The sequence below is a fragment of the Anabrus simplex genome, chromosome 2 (genome assembly GCF_040414725.1).
Source record: "Anabrus simplex isolate iqAnaSimp1 chromosome 2, ASM4041472v1, whole genome shotgun sequence".
Taxonomy (NCBI): domain Eukaryota; kingdom Metazoa; phylum Arthropoda; class Insecta; order Orthoptera; family Tettigoniidae; genus Anabrus; species Anabrus simplex.
In genome coordinates, this window is record NC_090266.1 from 1023231009 (window position 1) to 1023244552 (window position 13544).

Sequence of the window (13544 nt, forward strand, 5' to 3'; positions counted from 1 at the left end):
ATTTTAAAAAGAAAAAAAGATAATGTGAAATAAGGAAAAAATCAATGGATTGCTATTATGAGCAATGTCATATGAAACACCGGACAAGTTGGCTGTGCAGTTAGAGGCGCGCGGCTGTGAGCTTGCATCTGGGAGATAGTGGGTTCGAATCCCACTGTCGGCAGCCCTGTAGATGGTTTTCCATGTTTTCCCATTTTCACACCAGGCAAATGCTGGGGCTGTATCTTAATTAAGGCCATGGCTGCTTCCTTCCAACTCCTAGGCCTTTGCTATCCCATCGTCGCCATACGACCTACCTGTGTCGGTGTGACGTAAAGCCAGTAACAGTATCATCATTTTGGTTGTGCACTCCTACGCCAGAAACAAGAAATCAGCTTTGTGACCATAGCGATGTGCTCTTTCTGGAGCTAAAGGGGAACTGCACTTCACGTTCACATTCAGTTTGTTGAGCATAGAGAATCCAGACTTTGCTTAGCCTGGACCCTGCCTGGGAAAATTATCCAGCTAAGGCAGTTATATCACATCAGTTACTCAGTGGCTATAGTTATCTCAAAAACTTATAAAAGTTGCACATAAAGGTTTAAATCTTTTAGAGCAAATCCTGAGTTTATTACAAAATGAGAAAATGCTATACAGGGTATCTCATATAAACGAAGACTGTCGAAGCTGTGTTTTTACTCACCGATACGTAAGCTCCAGTATGGGAGGCGGGTGCATAGTTCTTGACCTTGCAAGCAGCCTGTACTTGTTTGACCCAGTAAACATCAGTTGCCAGTCTAAATCTCAGCTGTTAATAGGGTGAGAGTTATCATTGCATCACCGTATTTTTGTATGTAAATGTTCTGGTTTCATCTTAATGGTCATATGAACAGTTATAACTCTTGCTATTGGTGTGCAGAAAATCCTAATGGTGTTTATGAAGTCCCTTATTATGATAGGAAGATTGGTGTTTTGTGTGCTGATAGTGCAAAACAAATAATTGGGCCTACTTTTTTCGAGACGACAGTAACTGCAGAGAGGTATTAAGATGACATTTTGACACTGTTCTTCCATCAGTTAATGGAAGAAAAATCGCATGGCTGGTGTCAACAAGATTCAGCCCCTGCTCATACAGCAGAAGATTTCCTTCTTACCATCTTGGAAGTGTTTGCAGGCAGAGTGATCAGTGCTGGTTTATTCTCCCCTCATTATCCAGATCTTAAAATGTGTGATTTTTTACTGTGGGGTAAACTGAAAGAAAAAGTGTATCGAACAAATCCTCACACATTGGAGGAACTGAACGAAAACATTACGAATGAAATCAGAAACATTACAGTGGCAGAATTCACTTGTGTCAGCCAGAACGTGGTTACCAGATACAATCCCTGTATAACCCAGGAAGGATGACATTTCCAGCATCTTTTATAAGGCAAGATTTCATATAAGATTATGTACATGCTTAAAGCAGGGCGGCCGTGCACGACATGAGTTTGGCTGAGGCAACTGCCGTAGCACAGAGTACAAACATCGAGTGTTCGGTCTTGGTTTATATGAGAGACCCTGTATATTTTGAGGTGTAAACGACTATTGCCCTTTATTAGAACTCTTGATGTAGTATTTTGTGTATAACAGTATATTATAATGCAATGTACTTTAAAAAAGTGACAGTAAACTCAAAATTTTATAGACACTAAGAATGTCTACATCAAGTAAGAGAGAACATGTAAAATGCTGTAAAGAAATACAACCTTCATTGGCAAGTTGACTATATTTTTCAATATTTTCATTTTTTTTCATAAAAAAGTAGGATGTTTAAAGCTTGCCTTATTTTAAACATTTTTAGGAGATAGAGCATTTTATACTGTTGTCTGTCTACAGTACATAATTTTTGACACAAAACATTTTAATGAGAAAATGAAACTATTGGTCCAAAAACTGAAGTGAAATGCAGCATTTAGTGTTCATTACAACCCTAGGAGAGGAAATCAAAACTCTGAGATTTGCCGATGATATTGTTTTATCCGAGTCTGGAGAAGATCTGGAGAAATTGCTGAATGGTCGGTCTTGGAGTACTACATACATACATACATACATACATACATACATCTCCATTATTGACTCTTATGCCTTTCAGCATTCAGTCTGGAAGCCTCTGTGAATTTAATAACTGCTGCGACAATCGTCTATTTCTAACTAGTCCTTGTTTACTTCTGTAAATCTTATCTGTAAATCGTTATAAACTGAGTCTAACCATCATTGTCTTGATCTCCCTCTACTTCTCTTACCCTCCATAAAAGTCCATTATTCTCCTAGGTAACGTATCCCCGTCAATTTCCTTCGCGTGGCCTCACAACCGATGCCAGTTTATGTGTACAGCTTCGACCATCGAGTTCATTCCTAACTTACCCTTTATCTCCTCATTGTGAGTATCCTCCTGCCATTGTTCCTACCTATTTGTACCAGCATTCATTCTTGTGCCTGTCACTTCTAACTTATAAATAAGATACGAGAGTCCACCCAGCTTTCACTCCCATAAAGCAAAGTTTGTTCTGACAACAGGACGATGTAAAGATAGCTTCTTACAAGAAATTATTTCCTTCTTACAGAATACTGATGATCGCAACTGCGAACTCACTACTGTACATTGGCTTTGCTGCACCTTGATTCAATCTCTCTCACTATACTACCAACCTGGGGGAACACAAATCCTAAATACCAGATACTTGAAATTATCTAGCTGTTCCAGCTTTGTATCCCCAATCTGGCGTTCAATTCTCTTGGATTTCTTACCTACTGACATCAATTTAGGCTTCGAAAGGCTAATTTTCATGCCATACTCATTGCACCTATTTTCAAGTTCCAAGATATTAGACTACTGGCTTTCAGGACAATCTGCCATTAAAAACAAGTCGTCAGCATAGGCCAAACTGCTTATTATATTATCACCAAACTGAATCCCTCCCTGCCACTTAATACCTTATAGCGGATGACTCATGTAAACTCTGAACAACAAAGGTGAAAGACTGCAGCCTTCTCTAACCTCTGGAAGTACCTTGAACCAAGAACTCGCTCTACCATCAATTCTCACTGCAGCCCAATTGTCAACATAAATGCTTTGATTGATTTTAATAATCTACACCTAATCCCATAGTCCCCCAGTATGGCAAACATCTTTTCCCTTGGTACTCTGTCATGTCTTCTCTAGATCTACAAAACGTAGATATAACCATATATTCCTCTTGTAACATTTTCCACTTACCTGGTACAGACTGAAAATCTGATTCTGACAGACCCTCTGTTGTGTGAAACCAAAGTGGTTATCATCCAACTTACTCTCAATCACTGATCGTAACCTTCCCTTTCAAAATGCCTGGGAACACCTTATCTGGTACATTGATCAGTGAGATACCTCAATAGCTGTCGCAATCCTTCATGTTCCCTTGCTTATAGATAGGTGCAGTTACTCCTTTTATCCAATCAGAATGTACCTCATACCTGCCAAATTTACGGTTTATCCGTAAAATTTATGGAAATTGCAGCATTTTACGGTTTTACGGATGGACAGTGTCATTTTACAACTTCGCGGACAGAAATTTGAAACGTTAACATTAAATAACCTCTCCACTTCCGTACAATCGATTGTTTGCGTGGGTCGAAGCAAGACCATCTACAATAATATCAGACCTTAATACCAAATCAACATGGCCGATGCATCGGTTCAATGTAAACACTGTTTAGACAAGAAATGTGTTTTTCCGCCAATCAATACTTAATTTATTGTAAATAGATTACACTAGTACCGGTTTTGGCCCTTAACGGCCATCATCAGCTAGTACATGATTAGCTTCCAGCCATTAGACAAAATCACAAGTTGTTATTATGTTAGACATCCGGATGTCTAATGGGGGATGGAAATGCAATATTCAGTAACATGAAGTTAAAATATCTGTGGTCAAAGTAAAAAGTTACAATAAGTTAGAACATGAGTATACAGAACACATTAAAACATACGGGCCACAATATAAAACACTTAAAAAGTTTTAACACATTAAAATTTGGTAAGTATAGATTAGACACTTATAAATAATAATCAATGTAAACATGCCTGTGATACATAAACATAACCTTTTGATTATCGTATTGAATTGCTAAGTTGTCAATAATAATGGACAGATTACTTTACTTTGTGTAATCAATCAATCAATCTATCAATCAATACTGATCTGCATTTAGGGCAGTCGCCCAGGTGGCAGCTTCCCTATCTGTTGTTTTCCTAGCCTTTTCCTAAATGATTTCACAGAAATTGGAAATTTATTAAACGTCTCCCTTGGCAAGTTATTCCACTCCGTAACTCCCCTTCCTATAAATGAATATTTGCCCTGGTTTGTCCTCTTGAATTCCAACTTTATCTTCATATTGTGATCTTTCCTACTTATATAAACGCCACTCAAACTTATTCGTCTACTAATGTCATTCCACGCCATCTCTCTGCTGACAGCTCGGAACATACCACTTAGTGGAGCAGCTCTTCTTCTTTCTCTCAGTTCTTCCCAACCCAAACTTTGCAACATTTTTGTAACGCTACTCTTTTGTCGGAAATCGCCCAGAACAAATCGAGCTGCTTTTCTTTGGATTTTTTCCAATTCTTGAATCAGGTAATCCTGGTGAGGGTCCCATACACTGGAACCATACTCTAGTTGGGGTCTTACCTGAGACTTATACAGTATGCCCTCTCCTTTACATCCTTACTACAACCCCTAAACACCCTCATAACCATGTGCACAGATCTGTACCCTTTATTTACAATCCCATTTATGTGATTACCCCAATGAAGGTCTTTCCTTATATTAACACCTAGATACTTACAATGATCCCCAACAGGAACTTTCACCCCATCAACGCAGTAATTAAAACTGAGAGGACTTTTTCTATTTTTGAAACTCACAACCTGACTTTTAACCCTGTTTATCAACATACCATTGCCTGCTGTCCATCTCACAACATTATCGAGTTCACGTTGCAGTTGCTCAGAATCTTGTAAATTATTTATTACTCTGTACAGAATAACATCATCCGCAAAAAGCCTTACCTCCGATTCCACTCCTTTACTCATATCATTTATATATATAAGAAAACATAAAGGTCCGATAATACTGCCTTGAGGAATACCCCTCTTAATTATTACAGGGTCAGATAAAGCTTCACCTACTCTAATTCTCTGAGATCTATTTTCTAGAAATATAGCAACCCATTCAGTCACTCTTTTGTCTAGTCCAATTGCACTCACTTTTACCAGTAGTCTCCCATGATCCACCCTATCAAATGCTTTAGACAGGTCAATCGCGATACAGTCCATTTGACCTCCAGAATCCATGATATCTGCTATATCTTGCTGGAATCCTGCAAGTTGAGCTTCAGTGGAATAACCTTTCTTAAAACCGAACTGCCTTCTATCGAACCAGTTATTAATTTCACAAATATGTCTAATATAATCAGAAAGAATGCCTTCTCAAAGCTTACATACAACGCATGTCAAACTGACTGGCCTGTAATTTTCAGCTTTATGTCTATCACCCTTTCCTTTATACGCAACCGAGCTCGATAGCTGCAGTCGCTGAAGTGCGGCCAGTATCCAGTAATCGGGAGATAGTGGGTTCGAGCCCCATTGTCGGCAGCCCTGAAGATGGTTTTCCGTGGTTTCCCATTTTCACACCAGGCAAATGCTGGGGCTGTACCTTAATTAAGGCCACGGTCGCTTCCTTCCCATTCCTAGGTCTTTCCTATCCCATCGTCGCCAAAAGACATATCTGTGTCGGTGTGAGGTAAAGCAAAAAAAAACAAAAACCTTTATACACAGGGGCTACAATAGCAACTCTCCATTCATCTGGTATAGCTCCTCTGACCAAACAATAATCAAATAAGTACCTCAGATATGGTACTATATCCCAACCCATTGTCTTTAGTATATTCTCAGAAATCTTATCAATTCCAGCCGCTTTTCTAGTTTTCAACTTTTGTATCTTATTGTAAATGTCATTGTTATCATATGTAAATTTTAATACTTCATTGGCCTCAGTCTCCTCCTCTATCTCGACATTTTCCTTGTAACCAACAATCTTTACATACTGCTGTCTGAATACTTCTGCCTTTTGAAGATCCTCACATACATACTCCCCTTGTTCATTAATTATTCCTGGAATGTCCTTTTTGGAACCTGTTTCTGCTTTAAAATACCTATACATACCCTTCCATTTTTTACTAAAATATGTATGACTGCCAGTTATGCTTGCCATCATGTTATCCTTAGCTGCCTTCTTTGCTAGATTCAATTTTCTAGTAAGTTCCTTCAATTTCTCCTTACTTCCACAGCCATTTCTAACTCTATTTCTTTCCAGTCTGCACTTCCTTCTTAGTCTCTTTATTTCTCTATTATAATAAGGTGGGTCTTTACCATTCCCTACCTCCCTTAAAGGTACAAACCTGTTTTTGCATTCCTCAACAATTTCTTTAAACCCATCCCAGAGTCTGTTTACATTTTTATTTACCATTTTCCACCGATCATAGTTACTTTTTACAAACTGCCTCATGCCTGCTTTATCAGCCATATGGTACTGCCTAACAGTCCTACTTTTAATACCTTCCTTTCTATCACATTTATTTTTGACTACGACAAAAACAGCTTCATGATCACTAATACCATCTATTACTTCAGTTTCCCTATAGAGTTCATCTGGTTTTATCAGCACCACATCCAGGATATTTTTCCCTCTGGTTGGTTCCATCACTTTCTGAATCAGCTGTCCTTCCCATATTAACTTATTTGCCATTTGTTGGTCATGCTTCCTGTCGTTCGCATTTCCTTCCCAATTGACATCTGGCAAATTCAGATCTCCCGCTACAATCACATTTCTTTCCTTGTCGTTTCCCACATAGCCGACTATCCCATCAAATAATTCCAAATCTGCGTCAGTGCTACCCTTTCCCGGTCTGTACACTCCAAATATATCAAGTTGCCTATTATCTTTAGAAATGAGCCTTACACCTAGAATTTCATGTGTCTCATCTTTAACTTTTTTGTAGCTTACAAATTCTTCTTTCACCAGAATGAATACTCCCCCTTCCACCATTCCTATCCTATCTCTACGATACACACTCCAGTGCCGTGAGAAAATTTCTGCATCCGTTATATCATTTCTCAGCCATGATTCAACTCCTATTACAATATCTGGTAAATATATATCTATTAAATTACTTAATTCTATTCCTTTCTTTACAATACCTCTACAGTTGAGCACTAAGAGTTTTATGTCATCGCTACTTGATTTCCAGTTCCCTGTTCCCTTATCACCGCTCCCTAGGCCACCCTGTTTCCCTGAATGTACCTCCCTATTATCCTTCCAAAAAATTTCCTAACTTATACTGTATGTACCACTGCGGTTTAAGTGAAGGCCATCAGAGCGCAGATCCCTATCTCCTACCCACCCATTAGGATCTGGAAATTTCACTCCCAGTTTCCCACATACCCACTCCATAGTCTCATTTAAATCCCCAATCACCCTCCAGTCAGTATCCCTCCTACACAGTATTCCACTAATAACAATCTCCGCTTTCTTAAACTTCACCCGTGCTGCATTTACCAGATCCCACACATCTCCAACTATGTTGGTACTTATATCAGCTTGCCTTACGTTGTTGGTACCAACGTGAAACACTACCACCTTCTCCTTCCCCTCCTCCCTCTCTTCTACTTTCCTCAACATCTGCCTCAACCTAATTCCTGGATAACATTCTACCCTGGTTCCCTTTACTCCACACACTTTCCCCACGTGTCTAACGATGGAATCCCCCATGACCAGAGCCTCAACCCTACCCACCTCATTTGATCCCCTCCCCTCCTGGTCAGCCCTATCTTTCCTGATAGCTGCAGAAGCTACTTCCTCCTCCCTTTTCTCCTTCCTATGACCCTGTTCTACCTGTCTTTTCCTATCCTCTACTCTACATCTCCCTTTCCTACCTTTTCCCTTCCTCCTACTTCCACACATCTCAGCAACATTTCCCTGTCCCTCATCTTCCCTCTGTTGTTCTACCTGTAGTGACTCGTACCGATTTCGCACAGACACCTGTCCTGAATTCTGATCCTGAATAGAGCCCTTAGCCTGCAATCTCCTTCCCCTTAGAACATTAGACCACCTGTCTTCTATAACTCCCCCCTTTCCTTCCCCTCCCTCTTGTACACCTACTGTAACCTGTACATTGTTTGAGGGAGTCCTATCTTCCTTCCTGTCTTCTGTGAGAATCCTAATTATCTCCCTCAAACTCTCCAACTCCTCCCGCATACCCCTCAATGCCTCGCCACATCCACAGTTCGTACACTCTCGCTCCTTAGCCATTCTTATGGAAAAAATAAAAATAAAAATAAAATAACTTATTTGCAAAAAATAAAAGAACGGAGGTATATATTGTCTGGGATAGTACTCAAAGATCACACAACAATACGGTAATTAATATACGACTACACTACAATACTACTTAGTTGTACTCTATTTTTTATCCTACAACCCCTGACAGGATAAAAACTGATGTTAATTACTGAATATTGAAAGTAATACACAAGAACTGCACAATTCCAAACTGCAATTAAGCCTATCCTAATTACAACAGAATTTTAGTAAGAGTTTCTACGGATACCTCTACTACACCAGTACTACACAAATATTTTACAATAATAAAATAAGCACACTCAATTCTAAATTACTCGTATACTACTGTACAGTACACTACAGTAATTTTTAAACTACTTTCAGACGTATCCTAATTACGATACCGGTACCGTATGTCACTACTAAGCACAAACAGAAATGAAATTTGCAATTGACAAATACTAGACCAATACTATCTAGAAATAGCCTACATTTAGATAAGTAATATGTAGATAATTGAAAATATAAATATTTTCTATGAACTATTGTAGTATGGTCCAGGAAAGAGGTAATTATGATTGCATTCTAAAATAACAGTCCTGGGGGAATATGTGATGCGTCTCAAACTGCGGCAGTTTCAATTCAGTGAGTCAATAAATTAATTTATCAATCACCAATGATCTAAATTTAAGGCTGTCGTCCAAGTGGCAGATTACATATCAATTGCCTACCTAGTTTTTTTTAAAAGTGATTTCAAAGGGATTGGAAATTTATTGAATTGGTGTAGATATAGTAGGGAGCACCCTTGGTAAATTATTCCAGCCAGTTATTCTGCTTTCTATAAATCAATACTTGTTTTAGAAATACATTTATTTGAATGACCTTTCTATGACCATATGCTTTTAAATATAATAGCCTACCTCGTTCAAAAAATGTATAAGTAACATAACCTTGTGTGGCAAAAGATTTTCATAGGTCGACGCCATGAACAAATATTTAGGAAAAAAAATATAAATAAACATAACCTTGTTGCAAATTTCAATTCTCTCATAACAATGATTCTGATCATGATTCACCAAACTGATATACTACATCGTTTCACTTCAGATAATCAATAGGAGAATCGATTGGAAGTTCTCTGGTGGCATATGCATTTTCGTGTAAAGCACTTTAACACCCAAATCATTGGCAACGTAAATGCGTACTGTAAGTGACAGTAGATCACTTGATATCTTGCCCTCTAATTTAACAAAGAGAATATAATCTTCATTCTCAGATAAAATATATAGCTTTATCACTTTATAACCTCACTTTTAAAAACCTCAAAAGATATGGTAATTGACAAATGTACTAGGATTGGCACCAAAACAGAGTTTTGGCCTTATCCAGAAAAAATTACCTCAAGTACACGGATAACATGCTCTCTATTGACAAATTTATCCTCGAATGTTTTATTGCAGCCTAATAAATTACTTGTAACTACAAAATCATCACGATGCATTAAGTACACTTGATCTGAATGTTGGTGCATCTGCTGTAATATGAATTACATCCAGGCACACAATATGATTGACACGTTCTAATATATCAAAATACTTTTAAAACCAAATTTCAATAAAAACATGACTACACTAACGTTTCCTAATCAAACCAAACCAACAGAAAGAGCTAAACTGAATCTTTGCACATGCTCATGTTTACATTTGAACAAACAGATCGGGGCGCCATTTTACCTAATATCGATAGCTGCATTAAGCTCTGATATATTGTAGTTGGTCTTGGTCGAAGCACGTTCGGTCTTGGTCGAATGCAAGTCAACGATAGTCGATAACTCATTCTTTGATATGATTGGTGTTTTTAACCGTGTGATGTTTGATGTTTGTGTCGTTATGGGAATTGGATTTAAAGCCAGGTTAACAGTTCTTCCATGTGAATCTTAGGTCATTCAAGGTTATAAATTTCATTATTGGTTCCGTATTGAATTAAGATTACATATAATTTACAGAGATTATTCCACCTACTCAATACTGTACAATAATTGCAATGTCTATAAATACATTACAATATGTTATCAAGGGACTAGTTTCGACCCGTGGGTCATACTCATTGCACCTATTTTCAAGTTCCTGTATGTTGAAACTAGTCCCTTGATAACATATTGTAATGTACGAGGGCTATTTTTTTTTCAAGGTCCGATTGGTCACGAAATGAAGCAGCAGTACAAATTTGACACTTTTCTGTTAGTAACACTTACTGATACATCACAGCTATTTTTCAACATAGTCGCCTCACAGATTGAGACATTTGTCGTAGCGTGGTACCAACTTGTCAATGCCCTCTTGATAGAACGTCGCTGCCTGCGCCTGTAACCATCTTTGTACGCCGGTCTGCAGCGCCTCGTCGGTGTCAAAACGCTGTCCTCCTAGCCAGCGTTTCATGTGAGCAAAGAGGTGAAAATCTGATGGAGCCAGGTCCGGACTGTATGCTGGGTGATCGAAAACATCCCACTGGAAACGCTGCAGGAGGTTCGTGGTGGCAGCTGCAGTGTGCGGCCGAGCATTGTCATGGAGGAGGACAATGCCTGATGACAACATCCCTCTCCGCTTATTCTGAATTGCCCGTCGTAGACGTTGAATAGTCGCACAGTATGCGGCTGCAGTGATGGTGGAACCACGTTCCATGAATTCCACCAACAGAACTCCTTTCCGGTCCCAGAACACAGTAGCCATACACTTTCTGTTGGAGAATGTTCGCTTGAATTTCTTTGGCTTACTCGGGGAGTGCGAATGCATCCACTGTTTGGATTGCTCTTTTGTTTCTTCCATTTCAAAATGAACCCATGTCTCGTCCCCTGTGACAATTTTGTTCAAAAAATCCGGTCCTTCATCATGGTAGCGCTAGAGAAACGCTAAAGCGGCGCCCATTTGCTGTGTTTTGTGACGGTCAGACAGCATCTTCGGAACCCATCTCGCACAAAGTTTGCGGTACTGAAGTGTCTCACTCACAATTGTGTAGAGAGCTGACCTGGAAATTTCAGGAAACGAAGCACTCAACACAGAAATTGTGAACCGACGATTCTCTCGAATTGCCTGATCCACACGCTGAACAAGATCATCGGTTGACACACGCTTCCTTCCCTGGCCGCCTGCATCATGGACGTCTGTACGCCCTGCTGTAAAGTTCCTGCACCATTGTCGCACTTTGCTGTCGCTCATGCACGTTTCACCATACACACGACTTATTCGGCGATGAATTTCGGCTGCATTGCATCCCTCAGCCTGAAGAATTCGAATTACACCGCGCACTTCACTCTTGGCGGGCGAAGCGATCGTTGTAGCCATGTTTACGAGCGCGCTGCACGTTCACTACTGACGGGACTGAGATGAGGCGCATAACGGTCATTTCAGAGACGTTGCGCAACACATCTGCGCAGCGGTTCATCATATATTCGCGGGCGTTTGACTGTCGCGACCGATCGGACCTTGAAAAAAAAAAATAGCCCTCGTATTTATAGACATTGCAATTATTGTACAGTATTGAGTAGGTGGAATAAACTTTGTAAATTACATGAATCTTAGGTGTCAACAGGCTTTGCTCTGAAAATTATTCTTCGTTCCGCTCCGTTCGCTTGTTGTAATTTAACCTATGTTCTTTGACATACTTTGTTCACGAAGTTTGCGTTCCTGGAAAGTTTAGACCTTTTAAGGTTATGACATATTTTGATGAAGTGTTCGAGTTTTTGTGTCATAACTTCATGCTTCGCAGTTTCCTGTATTTGTTGTACTAATTACATTCGTTCCAATGACTGGGTATACCACTATTCACGAAGCCCATTAAATTATAAAGAAGGAAATGAAGAATGACATTCATTCCACGTGTGTGTATGCTTTTTACCATGTGCATATTCTTTGTCCACGAGGTTGGCGTTGTGTTCATTTAGTGGTTTAAGACTTTGTGTGCTTTGACATGTTTTAATGAAGTGTTTGACTGCCTGGAATGTTTGAACGTCACATAAAATTATAACAGTGATCCAGGTTCATTTCGATTTTCAGTACATATCAAGACATTTATTTGAACATTTTCATATGCTACATTCCTATTGTCGATTATCATGAATAAATCCAATAAGAAACAGTACCTCCAGACATTTAAAGAATCATATTCTGTTGTTTTTCCGAGCATACTAAAATAAAGAAAGGGAGAAAAAATTTCTTGGAAAAGTTTCCTGTTATGTTATGCAAGCAAGAGAATGAAACTATAGATGAGGTGATGACTGAGCTTTGGAGGCAGCTCACAGCTGTTCAGGTAGATGACACTTTGGCTGCAAATCAAGATGCTGCAAGTGATTCCAGTTGAGCACAAATATCAAGAATTTGTGGAGCCAATGGACTTCTTAAGTATAACAGAATTTCTAGAGTAATGCTCTCTATTCTCACCATACCCCATAGCAGTGCAGAATGTGAATGTGTTTTCAGCCTTGTGAAGAAAAATAGAAGAGTTCAGATCATGCATGTCCAATGAATCTCTGGAGTCTATTTCTATTTTGAAGACCAGGAGTTCTGCTTCCTGTTATGACAAAACATTTTCCCAAGACCTTTTGCAGGAAGCTAAAACAGCCACAACTATGACTTTAAAGTCAAACTAGGGCCTAGCGTGCGATTTGCAGTGTGTATTATATTATTTCTTGCCTGTGTTATGTTAAACAAGTTTTATTGTGTAAAGCTTTTTTCAATTGTGTATCTGCTTAATTTATCAAGGAAGTCCTGACATGTATGCTCCAAACCAATATTCACCATGCCTTCTGCTGTTTAACATGGATTTCTTCTTGATTGTTATGTTCATCTACAAATCATTGGCCTATGATGTAAGTAGATATGGTTTCATTGAAGTAACATGTTTAAAGCATGAATTATTGTATTTTGTAGCCCAGAAGTATTATTATTTTTGTCAAGCCGGGGTATGTTGAAAATTGTTAGAATTTTTGTCGCGTGTGAGTTTTACTGATAGCCCTTTTCAAAAGTTGGCAGGTATGATACCTAACTAACAGTCCACGCTAATCTTATTACTCTATGAACCCATTTCATCCCTGCCTTTCCACTATTCACAATTTCAGGTCTAATTTAATCTGTTTCTACTTTTTTATGA